The 16332-nt window shown below is 38.1% G+C and overlaps 1 protein-coding gene across 1 annotated transcript in view; it reads right to left on the minus strand.

The window, feature by feature from the left end:
- Window positions 1-10311, minus strand: part of LOC108142805 (prolactin-releasing peptide receptor) — a 34960-nt gene extending 24649 nt beyond the window's left edge. The window contains exons 1-2 of the mRNA XM_041708260.1: window positions 10180-10311; window positions 9892-9965 (exon numbers count right to left, since the gene is read on the minus strand). The gene's annotated coding sequence lies outside the window, so the exon portion shown is untranslated. The remainder of the gene's footprint in view (window positions 1-9891; window positions 9966-10179) is intronic.
- Between the last annotated feature and the right edge of the window lie 6021 nt (window positions 10312-16332).

The following is a 16332-nucleotide window of genomic DNA, read 5'->3' on the forward strand; positions in this document are numbered from 1 at the left end:
CTTTAGTTGGCATCAACTACTTTTTGGCATTTTTGGTCTGGAGAAACTTCCGGGAAACCTCGAATACCTGCCGCTCCGGCCAACAGATGGAAACTATGCGCTTAGCAGGGCACGAGATTTTCCTCCGCTAATGATTTGGTCGCATTGGCCAGTGATCAATGCCGCAGAGCGCCTTGAAGCAGCTTTTTCCTCTAATTAACATGGCTATTTTTATGATAATCAATTACAAAGTTCGCGCACAACTTTGACGTTAGTTTTGCTTCAAAAAAAAACTGCGAAGAAGAGAAAGTTTTGTCCGCCGTCAAGGAAATTACTCAGCAGATTAGAGATCCAGACAGATGAACGGACCCAATCCGTTGAGGCCGCGATGGGAACATGTGTTCAGTGTCTGTGTCAGTGTCAGTGTCAGTGTCAGTGTCATGGATCGATTGATGACGCGGAATTTAATTAAAATTGTGCTCGAATTTGTTCAATTTTGTTTTTTCTATTCTGCCCTTGCCATTCGCTGGCACTTTAAATTTTTGCCGCACTCGTAAGCAGCCACTTTGCATATCGCTGAAATGTCGGGCTGAGAATAATTCATACGCATATGACTCTTAGGCAAAAATATAAATTCATTCGAATAAGCGCTGCGGCGTACTAATTTATTTGTTTGATTTATATGCCCGGCAACTAATTAGAGAGTTATTTCCATTTGGGCTCACATTGCACTCGAATCGAGGGCAAGTCGTTCACTCAGTGACTCACTCAAAGCGAGTGCTTGCCACATTTACGATAGACACATAAATGCCGAATATATATTTGCACAAACCGATTCGCATATATCAAAATCCAAATATATCTGCATCAAAATAATAGTCATAAATGGGCGAAAAATAAAAGAGAACTTCATTCAGCGGGGAAACTTAAATACTCTTTGTCTGGTGATTTATTATGATGCCTGCTGAATTTTGATTTGTATAAGCACACCCCTTTTATTTAAATCTCTCTAGTCACTACCAATTGAGAAGTTGAAAATAATACATTTAGGTATTAATTAAAACATTTTGCTAGCCAGCAAATTAAAATCGTCAAATTATTCATAGGTGAACAAGTTTTCCTGTGCAGTTGAACTCCCTGATTAAGAAATTAAAACTTTGCAATTTTTTTATCTTTTTATGCCAATTTTATTTTTTATTTCGAGTTCTTGTAAGTCGGGACTCATTTTATATTTAATGAAATGTTCTTCAACTTGCACATGGACGTCATAAAGATTTTTTCATCAACATGGATGCTAAAGCTGTAACAAAACAAAAACTAGACAACTTAAAAGTTATTATAACTTTAATTTTTATAAAATTAACATAGGTAATGATATTGTTGATGATTAAACCTAATCTGCAATAAAAACTAAATTAAGATGTTATGCTGAACTTCCTTTGACTTAATCTATGCTCCGCCAATACCCTGACCAAATGCTAATGCTAAATAAAAACGGCAAAAATAGCCAATTGTTTCGACACGAGAGGAGCTCCTCTCCAGAATGTGGCCCCAAATCCTCCCAACCCCGATTCCCGTCCCAATCCCAATGCGACCGGGCTAAGCCCATTAAGGTCTGTGTGGACAAAACCGGCGATAAGCGTCAGCGGCACTCGCATAAAGATAACACCGAAATCAAACTAAATGGCTAAAATTGGCAGGCAACAACAAACCGGCAACGGCAACAGGAAATCCAGGCGGTAATATTTTATCAAAAAACAGAAATCGCATATAAAAATCGCAGTTAAACATTATTAGAAAGATTGGGGCAGGAAGAGCCCTTATAGCCATTAATAAGATTGTTTTAGCATGAATTTACGGCCAAGGGCGGGCCAGTCCGACTCCGTTTTTCCTTTTTTTTTCACCGCCTCTCTGATGCCAATGCAAACACGGCCAGTCGAGCCAAAATGTAAACAAGTCAGCCTACCGATGGCCCCGTTTCGATGGCTTCGCCTCCAGTTGGGCGTGTTTTCCCCCAGTTTTTTTTTCCTCCCCGTACAGCTGACAGTCTATTCGAAAATTGAAATGTTTGCTAACACGAGCCACTTAAAGTAGAGAAGCGAAAAATAAAAACGTAGGAAACCAAAACGAATTTCATACAAATTACACGGCCACTTTTGGCTAAAGTTCAACGAGGCGTGCGGCCAAAGAGCCATCAGATCCAGAGACCAAAAGTCCCTCACAACGGACTGTTGGCTGTGTGTATGTGTGTGTGTGTATGTGTGTGTGTGTGTGTGTGGGTGGTAAGTGCCTCCTCGACGACCTTTAAAATGCCTCGAAAAAATACAATTTGAATATGGCGAGCAATTACAATTTCCACGGGTCCACCACGCGCACTCACAAAAAGTGGTCAGGCCAATTATGATCTGTGGAAAATTGAGCTCGACAATGAAAACAACAATGAGGGGCGACTTCTTTTGATTGCCAGCAATCTAAGCTTTTCGAGTGCCATATTTGGCCTGGATGACTGTTTAGCTTTGTTTACAACACCAAAATATTCTGAAGCCCACACTGCTGAAACGTTGGTAAACAATTTAATCCCTATAAATATGCTAAATTTTCTAGGCCTAATTATTGTTGTTTGATTTGGCATTCAATTAAAAAAAAACGAAAAAATCTTTATGGTATTTTTTTTTTAATAAACATAAATAAACAGAGTGGTCCGAAAAAAAACCGTTGTTTTTGGTCTCAAATTTTCCATAGAAATTACTTATACGACACGTAAGTCAGTCTTTACTATTTCCAACCCTGTCAACTTTTTGATCTCGCTTAAATTGAAGTGCAAATATGGAGAGTAATAAAACTATTTTTTTGGAAAGCAGATTTAGGAATTTGATAACACAAATGGTAACAAACGATAACTTTGAAACCATAAAAGACCCAAACGTGAGAGGAAGACCTTAAAACTTTCATACAAATTTGGACCACCCCAATTTCGTAAATTAAAATTTTTGAGAATTTTAATAATTTAATATATTTTTACGATGAGGAAAAATTTTAATAATTTAACCGTTGTAGCGCGAAAAAATAAAGTACTTATGTGTTTTTTTTTTAAGCACTATTAATTATTAACTTATATATTTATATTAAAACGCCACGTATAACGATGGTTTCCAAATAATTTAATTAAAACATTCACTCGAACTTCTTTACACTCGAGCTTCTTTACACTCGAATTTCAACTATCCTTCGAAGGCCCGTGTTTATCAACACGTGTAATGGCCAAAAGACACGGGTTCAAGAAAACTAACGAAGCAATTTTCCTGTTTGGCCTGCAACCTTAAGATAAGGATAACTGGACGGGTTTAGCTCAGCAGTACAGCGACAGGACATTTTCTGGTCATTTCCCTGTTGGGGGCGTGGGCTGAATGTTTAACAATTTCGCACAAGCTTTTTGGCAGGCGAGTGCCTGCTGCAGCAGCTGAAACTTCTGAGAATTATATGCACTCGCAGTTGTCACGGTCTGGCAGTCCGCCCACTTCCCATCCCAGTTGTAATAACCGAAACGCAAGCCGGAGCTGAAATAAAAATGCAAATGCCAAGGACACAGCAGCGTTGAACTTTCGAGTGAGCGGCATATGGGGAGCTTTGGCCAGAGGGCGTGCCGACCACAGCCTTAGTTTCCAGGACTAAAACCATTGGCAGGAGGTGTGCCTTACGAGGACACTCGGTACCCCGCTCCTCTCTCCACTCTCCTTTCTCCGTCTGAATGTCTGTCTGTTTGCCCCTCTGTCAGCATTTCCTTTCTTCGGCTTGTTTACTCACAATTTTCATTTGGCATATGCAAGGACAATAATAATTTCATTTACCACTCGCAGTTCGAGCCCACAAAGACTAGACGTATTTTCCGATTATCTTCCGAGCCTTGAAGTATGTTTTCTTTCTTGGGCATTGACGTGGAAATGAATCAGTTTCTTGGCCAAAATATACTCGTGGCAGCTGTGCCCTGCCCAGAAGTGAAAGCAAACCACTTTTAAAAACCATTAAAAATAAATAATTTCAGAGAGGTAAAAACCCTTCATGGAAAAGAAGACTTTAATCTCTTAGCTTTTTCATTCATTACTCTTTTTGTGGACTTAAGCTGAAAACTACATTTACTGTGGAATACATTATTTCTACTTCTCATTCAGTACGACTTGTATTATTCATTTAATATAAAGTTTTCGTCAACAATTCAACGGTAGAGTATCTCTTTGCGGATCTCTAAGCCTTTCTGTGTAAAGTTCCGTGATGGACTTTCATATTCCACTTCAAGGATAATCAGTAGATTTCAAAGTTTCACCCCCTCCACCCCTCGGTTAACCCTTTTTTGCCAAATTCCTTTATCGCTTGTTTGTATGGCTCATTTTGTGCCTTTGCTTGTTTGGCATTGCTCACTTGTTTAGGCGTTTAACCTTTTCCAGGCTGCCACAGCAACAATAACAGAACCAATTTCCCTTGTCTTTTGACGCCATTTGTTTGCTCAACCTTGGTCCTGCCCGTGTCCTGGGCTCCATCCTCTGTGTGCTCGAATGTCCTTGCATAACACGCGGCGACATCGGCGGCTCGCACACATATGGCGAGTCCAACCAATATCCGACCGAATGAAAATCAATGAATTTTATTGCGACTACACATGGAGCCCCCAGTCCTCCGTCAAAGCGTCCTTAAGTTGTTTTCTCTGGTTTCTATTGCACACTTTGCTGCACTTCAGGGATGGACTAAACAATCGATCCGAAACTATCGAGGCTGTATTGTTCGTAAAGCTGTCTTTGAAATAAGTTCTTAAACAAAACAAAAGGTATTGATTTAAATGGTTTACAAAAATTGATCTGGATTGCATTTGCTATTATGCACTAAATGTATTTTTTAATGGCATGACAAGATAATTATGCAAATGAATACCAATAGCTATTGAAAGCATTTAAATATATTTTTTGTTTAAAATTGTTATTATTTTTTGTTTACATTTAACAATATACACAACTCGAAATTTTCTAACTTGAAGTCATTTTAAATTAAGTTTCTTTTATTGGCAATAAAGAGTTTAAATGCTCATTAAATAAGACGTTAACGACTTAAAGCCATAGTTTGATTTAGTTAATTGTGATTTTTTTTTTAATATAATATTTATGTACATCGCTATTGCACATTGTGAGCATGTGTGCGCGGCTGGTTCAAGGGGCAGTGACCATAATTAATTGACCATTTACTGCAGCTTCCCTGCAAGTCGTTTGCGGTTAAGCAGGAGACAATGGCTTCATAAATTCAGCTCTAGGAGAACCTTCTCAGCCGGCTAAGTGCCACTCCACGGGTTTGTTGTCCTGCCCCGCCCACCGAGATGAAGCGCCTCCCTTTTCCATTGTCTTTATCACTGTCCTTATCAGAAGGCAGTGCACTGGAAAATGTATTCGCCCGTCGTCAGTCATAATGAGGGATAGGGATCCACGACCATTTGGCAGACAACGCTCCCGAAACCCAAAACCCACAACAATTGGCTCCTATTATGGTCAGCTGAAGACTGAGAATCTTTAGTATAACCGAAAAATTGCCTTGAAATGCTGGGGAATATTTTTAAAGGGAAAATTTCACATCGAGCCAGCTTTAAATTCGTAAAAAAAAGAGCAAAAGAAGGTAAAGCAAGGCGGAAATCATCTACATTATAAATCATAACAAAGTGTGAGGGCGTACATTTTTTATAGCGTCTGGGGAGAACATGAAACCCCAAGAAGTTCACGAATTTTATGTTCGTGGAATTCTAAATAAGAGTAAAGTTTGTTTACTTCTTGCTATGAACATAATTCTCTTCTCAAAAAACCATGCGTTATATGCTAGTGCATTTTGAGAATCTCTTTAAATTTTGCGTGCAAATTATATTTAACAGCACTTTTCTTAGGAAATAATATCATGAAACGTTAATTAACCTTAGAGAGTTAACTTAGAGTGCACAAATTTAAACTGAAAGGGAAACTTCTTCGGAATTGTTCAAGACTAATCTGTAAGCTAAGCCCCCAATAATCTGAAATGAAAAGCACCTCTTGGAAAATGAAAACTTGACCTTTTCCTGGGCAGCTGCCTTACAGCGATTAAGTTATCCTGGGTTGCTAAGCTACAACCCAGATGTTGGCCCGAAACGGGATTATACCCTGGCTCGTCTCAATTTCCATTTATCATTATGCAGATTCACGTCTACAATATGTTCATTTATAAATACATGAAAAAAAACGAGCACACAAGAGCAGTGCAGCCGAGCGGGGAAGCACTTTGGCACAGTCTATGCAAATTAATAAGCAACTCACTTAGCTCTGACTTAAATGCAGGCAAACTGTTGTAAATGGCGTTTTAATCAACGTACCAAGACAACAAACGAAATTAATTAAATGTTCACTTCATGGCCGGGATCTCCGCTAAACCAGAAAACGGAAAACCCACTACCACCCCCCCGCCCACTTATTATCTCGGGTTTTTGTGGGTCCCATCCTTCAAACCTCCTCCACCACGTAGCACGTCAATTTTTGCATTTTAATGATATTTGAACCGCGGTGTGGACGCTGTCTGTTCGACCCCCGATATGGGGTTGCACCAGGCGATTGGACAAGGGATTGGGTTGGGGTTTGGGGTTTGGGGAAACGGAGAAACGGAGAAACCGGAGTGTGGGGAGTGGAGAAGGTTTCGCATTGTCCACACTGCGATGATGACGATGACGATGGCAAAGACCCTGACCAGTTGTTAGCGATATGATAATGAATCGATAAATACTCTTCCACCCAGCGCCACAGAAAAACTTTGGCGTCGAATAGATTATTCTAAATAGGTTATGTTTCGGGGAAATGACAAAGCGTAAAGTTCATTCGGAACTTTGTAAAAGAATTTCTTGTACATTTATATTTAAATGAGGGGCTTTTCATGAATTATTTAGACACAAACTTTACACTCTATTAACTTGCAAAGTAAGAAACTTCCTTGTGATGAGTAGAGATCTTTTTAAGTTTTTAAAGGCTTTTAAGGACTCACATATTAATACATTTTGCTCAAGAGCAAATAATTTATAAGTTCGAAAAAATACGCTAAATAATCTGTACACTTTGACATGAATTCCAGCCATTAATCTGTTATCCCTGGAAATCTTTCCCCACCAATAATCAAATAGCCCCAAAGACTCCATTATGAATAGAGAATTAATTACGTTGCTGGCCACTGGGTTTGGGCCTCAGTGTGCAGTAATGGTCCTTGCTTCAATCCAAATCCCCGGACCCCCAGTTGCGGTTTTCTGAATCCATGAAGCTCCAACGAAGTGATTTTTTTTTTCGCTTGGCCTCCCTATTTCGTTTTCCGTCCGTCGTTTAATTGAAAAGCAATTAATTTTTTGGCCTGCATTAGGATGCCTGCCACCCAGCTTGTTTCCCAGTGGGCCCTGAATTATTGACAAAAGTTAAGTGAGCAGCTGCACGGACCGAAATCATAACCAGACATCGAGGTAAATTGAAAGGCAGCATCGAGTGGGGCCCACTCGGTTGATGGTCTCTGGAGAAATTTGAAAATCCTAGCCACAAACGTCTGACTGACTGTCAATGGGAGGCCACCACTTGCTCCGCCCCTTTGGAGCCGAGATTACATTGCGGCAAAGGGAACTTAGACCAAAGACCAAGTCAAAGGCAATGGTAATGCCAATGGCAACCGCTGCTGGCCTTGAGAATGGCAATCGTTTTACGGTCGTGTTGTGGTCTGAGTTTCCCAGTTTCCTCAGCTTCCCTGGACTCGATGTTATTCTAGTTTGGGATGTAGAAAAGTAGGGATGTAGGGATCGAGGCCCCCATCGCTCAGATGGGCCGTAAAAGTGTCACCTGTGACTTGCGACTGTGAGAAATCAAATAAATTCAAGCAGCTGGCCGCCGCTACCCACCTCTACGCATTTCTTATCAAGTCATTTCCCTCGTAAACACACGAACATATAATGTATACTTGGTGTACTCACCCGGGCACCATCAGCCTTTTGCATAATTCATGCAAAACTTAGTTGCCAATAAAAATGGCAAGCGGTATAAAAAAGCACACAAAACATGTACTTGTGAGAGGAACAATCATGTTTACCGGCCAACGTTTCGACTGATTAATACTCTAAATTATACATTATACTTATTTACTGCACACAAAGTTATTTAAAATGTAATTTTCTTATTTAGGGAGTTATTATTTTTTAAAGTAATTCTTTGTGAAAATGAATGCTTCGAAAATTAAATTTATTGTGTAATTTTATGAACAAAATCAAAAATTATTAATCGCAATCATAAATGGCCGAATTTTCAGCTCAAAAACTTATAAAATAAATATTTTGTTAGTTTGAATATAGCCACTTTTTAAATAACAAGCTTTTCCCAGCTCAAAGTCAATGTTTGCCTTTTCTTGACTTTTCACTGAAAACATGTAAATATTTTCATCCGAATGTGCATATGGCCTTAAGAAAATACTAGTGATTGCAATATAACGAGAAAAATTCCAGAATTGGCACAAGTTAACCAAAACTTCAGTGAACCATAAAAATTTGAGTTTTATTTTTTAAACAATTAAACATTTTCAATGTTAAATAAATCCATTTTACCTAAAAACTGACACTTACTATTGCATTCAAATTGACTTACAAATGGTAAACATACCTTGTTCCAGCTTGCCTTTTGACCTCCAACTGCGGCAATTTGTCACCACTTCCTACCTCTAAGGTTGATTTAAATGCAAATTGAAAGGAAAGCGAACGCATCTTAATCGAGTGACGACAGCCAAGCGACCATCTCAGCAATTTTCGCCTCGGTTGCGAGATTTCGGCAACCTGAAATTGCCTTGCAGAGCAGTTTCACTGGCCATCAGCGAGCGTTGGCGCGGTCTGATATGCAAATTGAAATGCGTTTTCCTTTTACCCGCTCTCACTCCCCCTCTTTTTTGAGACATCTTTGGATTCTGGAATACCCAACAAACTGCTAGAGGCTTTTGGAATCCTTGACATGTACACGCATATCACGTATACGCAGTGGGCGTCTCGAAAGGCAGATGGTTATGTGATTGAGCGGATTAAGTTGGATAAGCTTAATGTTTGTTAAGCTGCAAACGAGTTTCACTAATAAGTGAAGCAAAACCATCAATCATCTGAGAACTAGTTATCACTTATTCAAGCCTCGACCTTAGACAATAATGATTAACATTACGTATACGCCGCGCAAACTTGACCAATTCCCACCTGAACAGCATGCTCATTAGTATTCGGCCCTAGTTGGGGCAGAGCAATCAATGCATTTGTTTATCGAGTCGTCAATTGATGAATGACTGGATGACTGGCATTCATGTCAGAGGGGATCAATTAGAATCAATCGAATGTTGTTCAGACTGTGCTCAGCTTGTTCTTCCTCCTCGAGGGCCCATTAAAATTAAAGGGAAATTTGCATTTTTAATTAAGGAACAGTCACGGCCAAGCCATTTGATTTGGTCATAAAAAGTAAACTGAGTACGTGCCTTCCCTCCCCGCACCGCTTTTGTTTTCTTTTAAATGCAATTGGGTTTTCCTTAATGTTATCTCCTTTACCCGCATCACTCTTTTCGCTTTTGGTTTCTTTTTAACATTTTTTTTGTTGCTTTTTTTGCTAACTTATTTGTTTTGTCGCAAAACAAAATAAAAGTTGAATGCTTTTTTCGGGACTCCGGCCTCCGGCCCGGTCTTTTGGCAGCGGAACAAAACTTTTCTTTGTGGCAGCCAAGAAAAAAGGCCGCAAGAAAAGTTGACTGGAATTCAATTTGTTCGGATCGTAATGAATATACTCGGGGATGATATACTTTGGCTTGCCCCAACAAACATGTCAAACTTATTAACAAATACATTTTTGTGTTCCTTCGCCCAACTCAACTCACCTTCCACTTCCACTCGCACTCCCGTTAAATATTATTGTTGGGTCGGGGCCATAGGCGAAAAGTTTTTGGCTCGGCTAAGCACGGGAAAAGAGTACAAGCAAGTGTATAAATAAAAACCGAAAACTGGCGACCGCCGACGTGTCAACACGGCGTATACGGGATATTTGGATATAAATACGGGGAGGAGCGGCTCGAGACACAAAAACCAAAAACCAAACCCACAAGGATGGCGGCACTCGAGCACGTTCCGGCACTTGTTTGGTCTCCTCTGCACTTCCTCACTCTCACTTTCGCTATCAGTTGTTCTTCACCGCACAATGAAAATATTTCAGCCTTCCGTCGAAGACAGCTTTTCCTCTGTTTGAAAATCTCTTCAGGGATTTTCCTCCGGTTTTCTGCCGATTTTCACGTCCGCCGTCGACGAAGAATCACAGGCAACTGAACGGTCCAACTTCGGGCGGCTGAGCGGCCGACCAACAGGTTAGCCGCTGATAAGAACTCGTGCCCAGCCGAGCGACTTGAGTGGTTTTGCTCGCTGCGTATACGTAATGTGCCGAAGCCGATGCACATCGCGTATACGCAGCGTTTCGCTCACTCAATTGCAGGGGAGTTGAGTGACCCAGCCAAAATTGAGTGAGTCTCACCATGTCTTTCAATTATGTGCGAGGCAGGGAGATGAGCGAAAATAACTTTTTGCCTTTAAATGAGCCGTAAACTGAGGAATTCGGTAAAGTGAACTTCATAAATCCATCGCAAAAAAAATTGTGATGCAATGTTAAAGTTTTAAAAGAATAAAGTTTTTGCCCAACCCTTTATGCCCGTTAAAATGTCCTTGGGTAACATTTTATACTTATTCGAGGCAGATTATGAGATGAATTTACTCGCATTTATAAATAATAACATATTTAACTTTAAAAAAGCATTATATTTATTGTGAATATGGTAAGCAAAGCTTAATGAAATATTTACCATATTATAAATAAAAAAGTTATAAAAATTAAAATGTGTGACAAATAATAATTGAATAATACCAAATATGTAATCAATTTTTTTTTATAAAGGGTTTCAAATCCGCAGACAATTAGCTAATCAGGCTTTAAGTTTTTTACTCTGCCACTCAACCAGATGGACCATAAATTTATCTCATCCAATCATCGCCTGCTTTCCTTTCTTTACGTCCTCATATATGTCTAACTTAGGTGTGCCGCCTCTTTCCGTCACTTTTCGCAATTAAATACCCTGTAATTGCAAGAATACAAAAGTAATCATGGCAAGTTACCGGTACTTTTAAGTTCCCAACTGTAATCGAATATTTGCAAGTAGAAAATATAAATACAAGATCAACTTTTTCTTGCAAAGCGCTGTTTTTCAGCTTTCTTTAAAAGTAATCCGCAAAAAATGCAAACACCTGGAAGCTAATCTTTTTCTGGGGAAAAACGCCTTTTTAATGGGTATACACTAGTCCAAAGCCCAACTCGCATGTTCTTATTTGTTTTGTTATCTGTCGCCAGGAAGTTCCACAGGAAATCACGAGCAGTCAAGGACATGCTGAGAGGGCTACAGGGATGTGACAACTGATGCAGCTGCGATTTATTTATTAAAGCCAAGTCGACAAACAGTTTCCACTTCGGGCGAGACTCCTTCAGAGCCATTGATTCTCTTCCCCTTTTCCCCACCGCTTTTGGAATTACGCTTCATATTTTTTAAGCACCTCGCCTGACACATTTATGCTCTGGCAAAAGTGAAGTGAATAGTGGCCGCCTTTGCAGAATCTTACCTGTTTTCTCCGCTCTACTTTCTCGCCCCTTTAGCCGATTACCATAAACAATGGCAACTTTATACCTGAGACGGCTCATCCTTATTTTCAGCCTGGGCCTCATCCTCTTAGTGGAAATTTGTGTAACATATTCAAGCGTTGCTTTCATGAATTTTTATTTACTTACCAGGCATCTTCACCTAAACGCACACCATATACGAACATATAAGCAGGGCACGCGAACGCTCCGTTGACATTGTAAAGTAAATCCGTGTTGCGCATACGCCCCATATGCTAGGCGGCATTCTGAAGAAAAAATGACAACGCCCGACGAATCACAGCCTCATTTCGGACGAGTGTATGCTGCTTTATAGGCTATTTACTCTTAAGACCAAGATCTCCGCATAGTTATCAATTAAAATGTAATTAAAATTAAAAAGCAATACAATGTAATAGTTTTCCCTTGCTTTTATTGATAGTAATGACATGTCATGCTAATATTACAAAGATAATTTTATAAGTCAAGTATCAATATTTGGGTAATTAATACTTTTTTTTTATTATTATTAAAACACCAAAACAACAATGTACAATTGATGTACGATTGAAATAGCATAACTTTATAACATTTTAAACTAAGAATAAAAAATAATAGTATGAATATCAATGTACTTTCACTAATGAATATTAATATTAAATATTCTTTATTAAAAAATTAAACTTTGTAAGTTGCTCATAGTCACAGCAAACAAGAAGGCAAATTCCATTTTGCTTTATTTTGCCATCTCCCTAAAATTCTTACCGTTTTTCTCTCTCAGCTGCTCAGTTGTCGCTGACCTTTGCTGTGATTCTATATTTATAAGTATATTTATATACATATGCTCTTATGTATATACATCATGTTCTCATCTGTTGAACTTATTTTTAGCATTTAATTTAAAAGTTTGGACCATCTTTTCGTAAAATGTCTTTGATGCCTCAAAGTCTAGAAGGGAGCGTTACTTAAAAATTAAATGAAATGTCTTGGAAATCAGCAGATATACATATGTATTTGCTCAATTATTTTTAGTGCTGAGAAGGTTAATTTTTCTCATTTTTCTCTTTTATGCCACAAATGTTACTTAACTTAAGCACGTTAAATTGAAGACCTTGTGGAATGTAAGGGGCAGCCGAAAATTGGGTTTAATTAAAGTTAATTAATTCATCTTACACATATAAATGTTTAAAAGGTTTAAAGATAATTAACTTGAATTGCAAGAAACGGAACAAATGTCTCATCTCAATTTGCAGTCTTGCATTCTGCAGATGTTTTCTAGTTTTTCCATCCAAGTCAAATAAAAATGTTGGTTCAACAAACTTCTTGCTTTTAATTCTTTGGAAAAAAGATTAATGACTCTTTTCAACACTTACTTTTGTCAATTCAAATGAAAAGCAATTTCTTAGCTTTGATTTATTTTAATAGATAAAAAACTTTTATGTTTAATTTTTAACGAGCCGTTTCATTCATATATAATGGCCAAGTTTTAGTTATCATGGTTCGTTGGACTCCATTTATGACAAGGCTGAACTATGCGAGATTCAAAGAAAATCACACCAAAGCACAGGGTAAGCTTTTAATATTAAGAAAAGTAATTTGAAGGAGTAGAAAGCATGTTAATAACAATATAGAAGCCACAAAATTTCGATATACAAAATATAGGAGGGGGAGTAACCACTACAATTGTAAGACGCTCGGCACGAACAATACTTGGCACTTATATTGGCAACTTTTTCTATTGAAATAATATTTATAGTGGCAGCTGCTGCTGGAGGAGTTCGATACGAGACCAAATTATAGTCCAGACTACCTGAGTTGTGCATTCTGGAAGCAATGGGACACGGATACGTGCTCGTTGCGGGGTCCCCATCTCGCCGGCTTATTAGAGCCAACATATTGGGGAGCCATGGTTATGCTTTGCATATAAATGACCCACATGCATACATACTTCTTAACTTGGCCCACATGCGGCGTTAAAGTTACTGCCTAAGCCTATTCTCCTTCAAGCGGGACGAGTCCTTCTTGGTCCGGTCACTTTAAGAAGCCACTCCCGTCGAATTTCCTTTTCAGGGCTCATTGACTGCACGCCGACCATTGGACACTGGGAGATAAAAAATATTAATCTCTATAGATATGAATTAAACCCAGATAAGGATTTTTCGTAATAACCGTTGACGAACAACAAATAAATAAAAAACAAACATAAAAAAACAACACCCCATTTTATAATGCATATTTTTTCAAAATAATCCTTCAATAGACTTTTATCTAAGCACATTTAAAGTGAAGCCTATAACATTTTAAGCATTTCAAAGCTTCTTATATTGTCTATATTCTTTAGTACCTTAAGATTTAATGGGTTCATTAAAGTTTCCGAGCTTATCGATATTTTTAAGCTATATAATTATGTAGGCCTTTAGGAAATTTAAATTAAATCAACTAAAATAAATATTCCTATCTAAAACGAGTGCGCCTAATTTTGGAGAAACAGGAAATGGGTTTTTACGAAAGGATTCGACTTATCTTACATTTAAAATTAATTTCGTGCAGTGTGCATTGCGAGGAGACCGAAAGACACCAAATTTGAATCCCTTCGCTTTATGGGCTTTCTCATTCTTATATTTTTGGACCAGACCCAGCTGCACTCTGTCTTCATAAAAGTCGCTTTGTGGACCAATGTGAAATTTACATAAATTCGCCTCGGTTTCTGGACAAGTTTTCATCCTTTGCTGTTTTTCTCCCGTTCGGCAATCAATAAACGCACATAAATTTCCCTCTATCCGTTTGCAGTTCTTTTTCCATTATTTTGGCATCTTTCGTGTCTGCGTTTTCTTTTTTTTTTGTGGGCCAAAAGTTCTTATCGCCGGCTTAGCTGGCCGCCCTTCGTTGAAGTTGTCAATGCGAAACTCTGGTCGGGGGTCATAATTTATTTCCCATAAAACATGAAATGAAACATTTCGGCTCGTAAATTATGAAAGAGAAACACGTTGAGGCATCAAAGTCAATGCTGTTGAACCCACGTCGAGGTAGAGAATCGAGAATAATTGGCATGTAGTAAACCAGTTGAAAGGTTTCGACTGTTTGCCATTTGTGAATCCTTATTTTAAAGCCACAGGCAACTATACTTCATTAAAATGGGGTATAAATTACGTTTATGAAATGAAAATTGCTAAATTAAATTTTAAAAATCTAATATCTTATTGGCTCCACTTTGTCTGTAGCCTGAAACTTGATAGGAATTGCATCTAGTCCGTAAAATATATAAGCGTCTGTACTTTTTTGCTTTTAGATATATATAATATATTTACTTAAATTTTAATTTAAATGATTTGTAAATTCCAGCATTAAAGATAATAGCTCATAAGTAAAATGTTTTCATACATTGCCTGAATGGCAATTTGCAGACAACCAAGTGATTTTCATTTCAAAATAATTTCTGCCCTTTAGGCCAGCTTATTGCAATATTCTTTCTTTTTTTACGACTAAAATGGAATTGGCGGGAAAAGTGGCTGCTGAAACGGAAGTGAGCAGTAAATTTCGGTTAAAGAATTTCTATTTAGGACATGCCTCAATAATTTTGAGCCGAAATCGTAAAATCTTTAATAGCCAGTTCCGCTGCATAATGTGCTGCCAAAAATACAAACAATAAAGCAGGTCGTTTTCCGATCCAATTCCTGGACCGCCGAATGTGGCTTATCTCTTCTATCCAAAGTTTGCTGACGATTTGGGAGCTGGGTATCTGTCACATGGACTTGGACCATCAGGTATACGAGGATTTGTGGTTGCCTGATTTTGTCGTATACGCATGGTGCGACACTGATGTTGGCGGCAGGATACCCTCTGAAAATATGGTCTACATTTTGAAAGGAGTAGACGACTGCTTCGTGAAAGGTAATGAATTGACTTAGCTTCTTTTTATTTACATTTTTGTAAATGTAGCAACACAAGACTATAAGTCCAAGTTCCATAAATGTTCCGAGTACTAAAATCGTTATTTTAAAGCTACGAATTAATTTTTCTTTTAATAGGCTTATTAATATGTACATGAAATAACTTATATGTACCAGTTATTTTTGAAATATTATAAATAAATAATGGACTCCTAAATACAACTTACAAATTTTTAACTTTTAATATAATACGAATGAATGTAAATATTTCTTAAGAGCGCTAAGTAATATAAATTAAAAATGATATAAACCACATGATTTGTTGAATGCTATCAAACTTCTTTATATTTCAACAAAACCAATTTTATGAAGCATAAAATATATTTCTGTTAGAAAAGTAAACCATTATAAGGTCTCTTTGTTCTAAACGAAGGCATTGTTGATTCCCCTTAAAAAGAAAAATTTGTATTATATCCTGAAAGAATTTCTACAATATATAAAGAGAAGTATACAATTTTAAATACTGTTCCACAGCTTAGGTTCGGCTATTGTATATAAGAATTCAGTCTAATTACTATACTTTAAGGGTCATCTCGTGGCCGCTGCCTTGAGTCCGAAGAGCTTCTGGGTCTTGGCAAGTGTCATGTTTGACCAGCAGCAACAACAACAAGGGTCAGCACACACATGCGGACGCATTGCGCTTTAAAGCCAATGTAATTCGATGCTGGCTGGAATGTGGTCTACTGGCAAACTGGCAA

Source organism: Drosophila elegans, unplaced genomic scaffold, assembly GCF_018152505.1.
Source record: "Drosophila elegans isolate 14027-0461.03 unplaced genomic scaffold, ASM1815250v1 contig_208, whole genome shotgun sequence".
In the NCBI taxonomy this organism is placed as follows: domain Eukaryota; kingdom Metazoa; phylum Arthropoda; class Insecta; order Diptera; family Drosophilidae; genus Drosophila; species Drosophila elegans.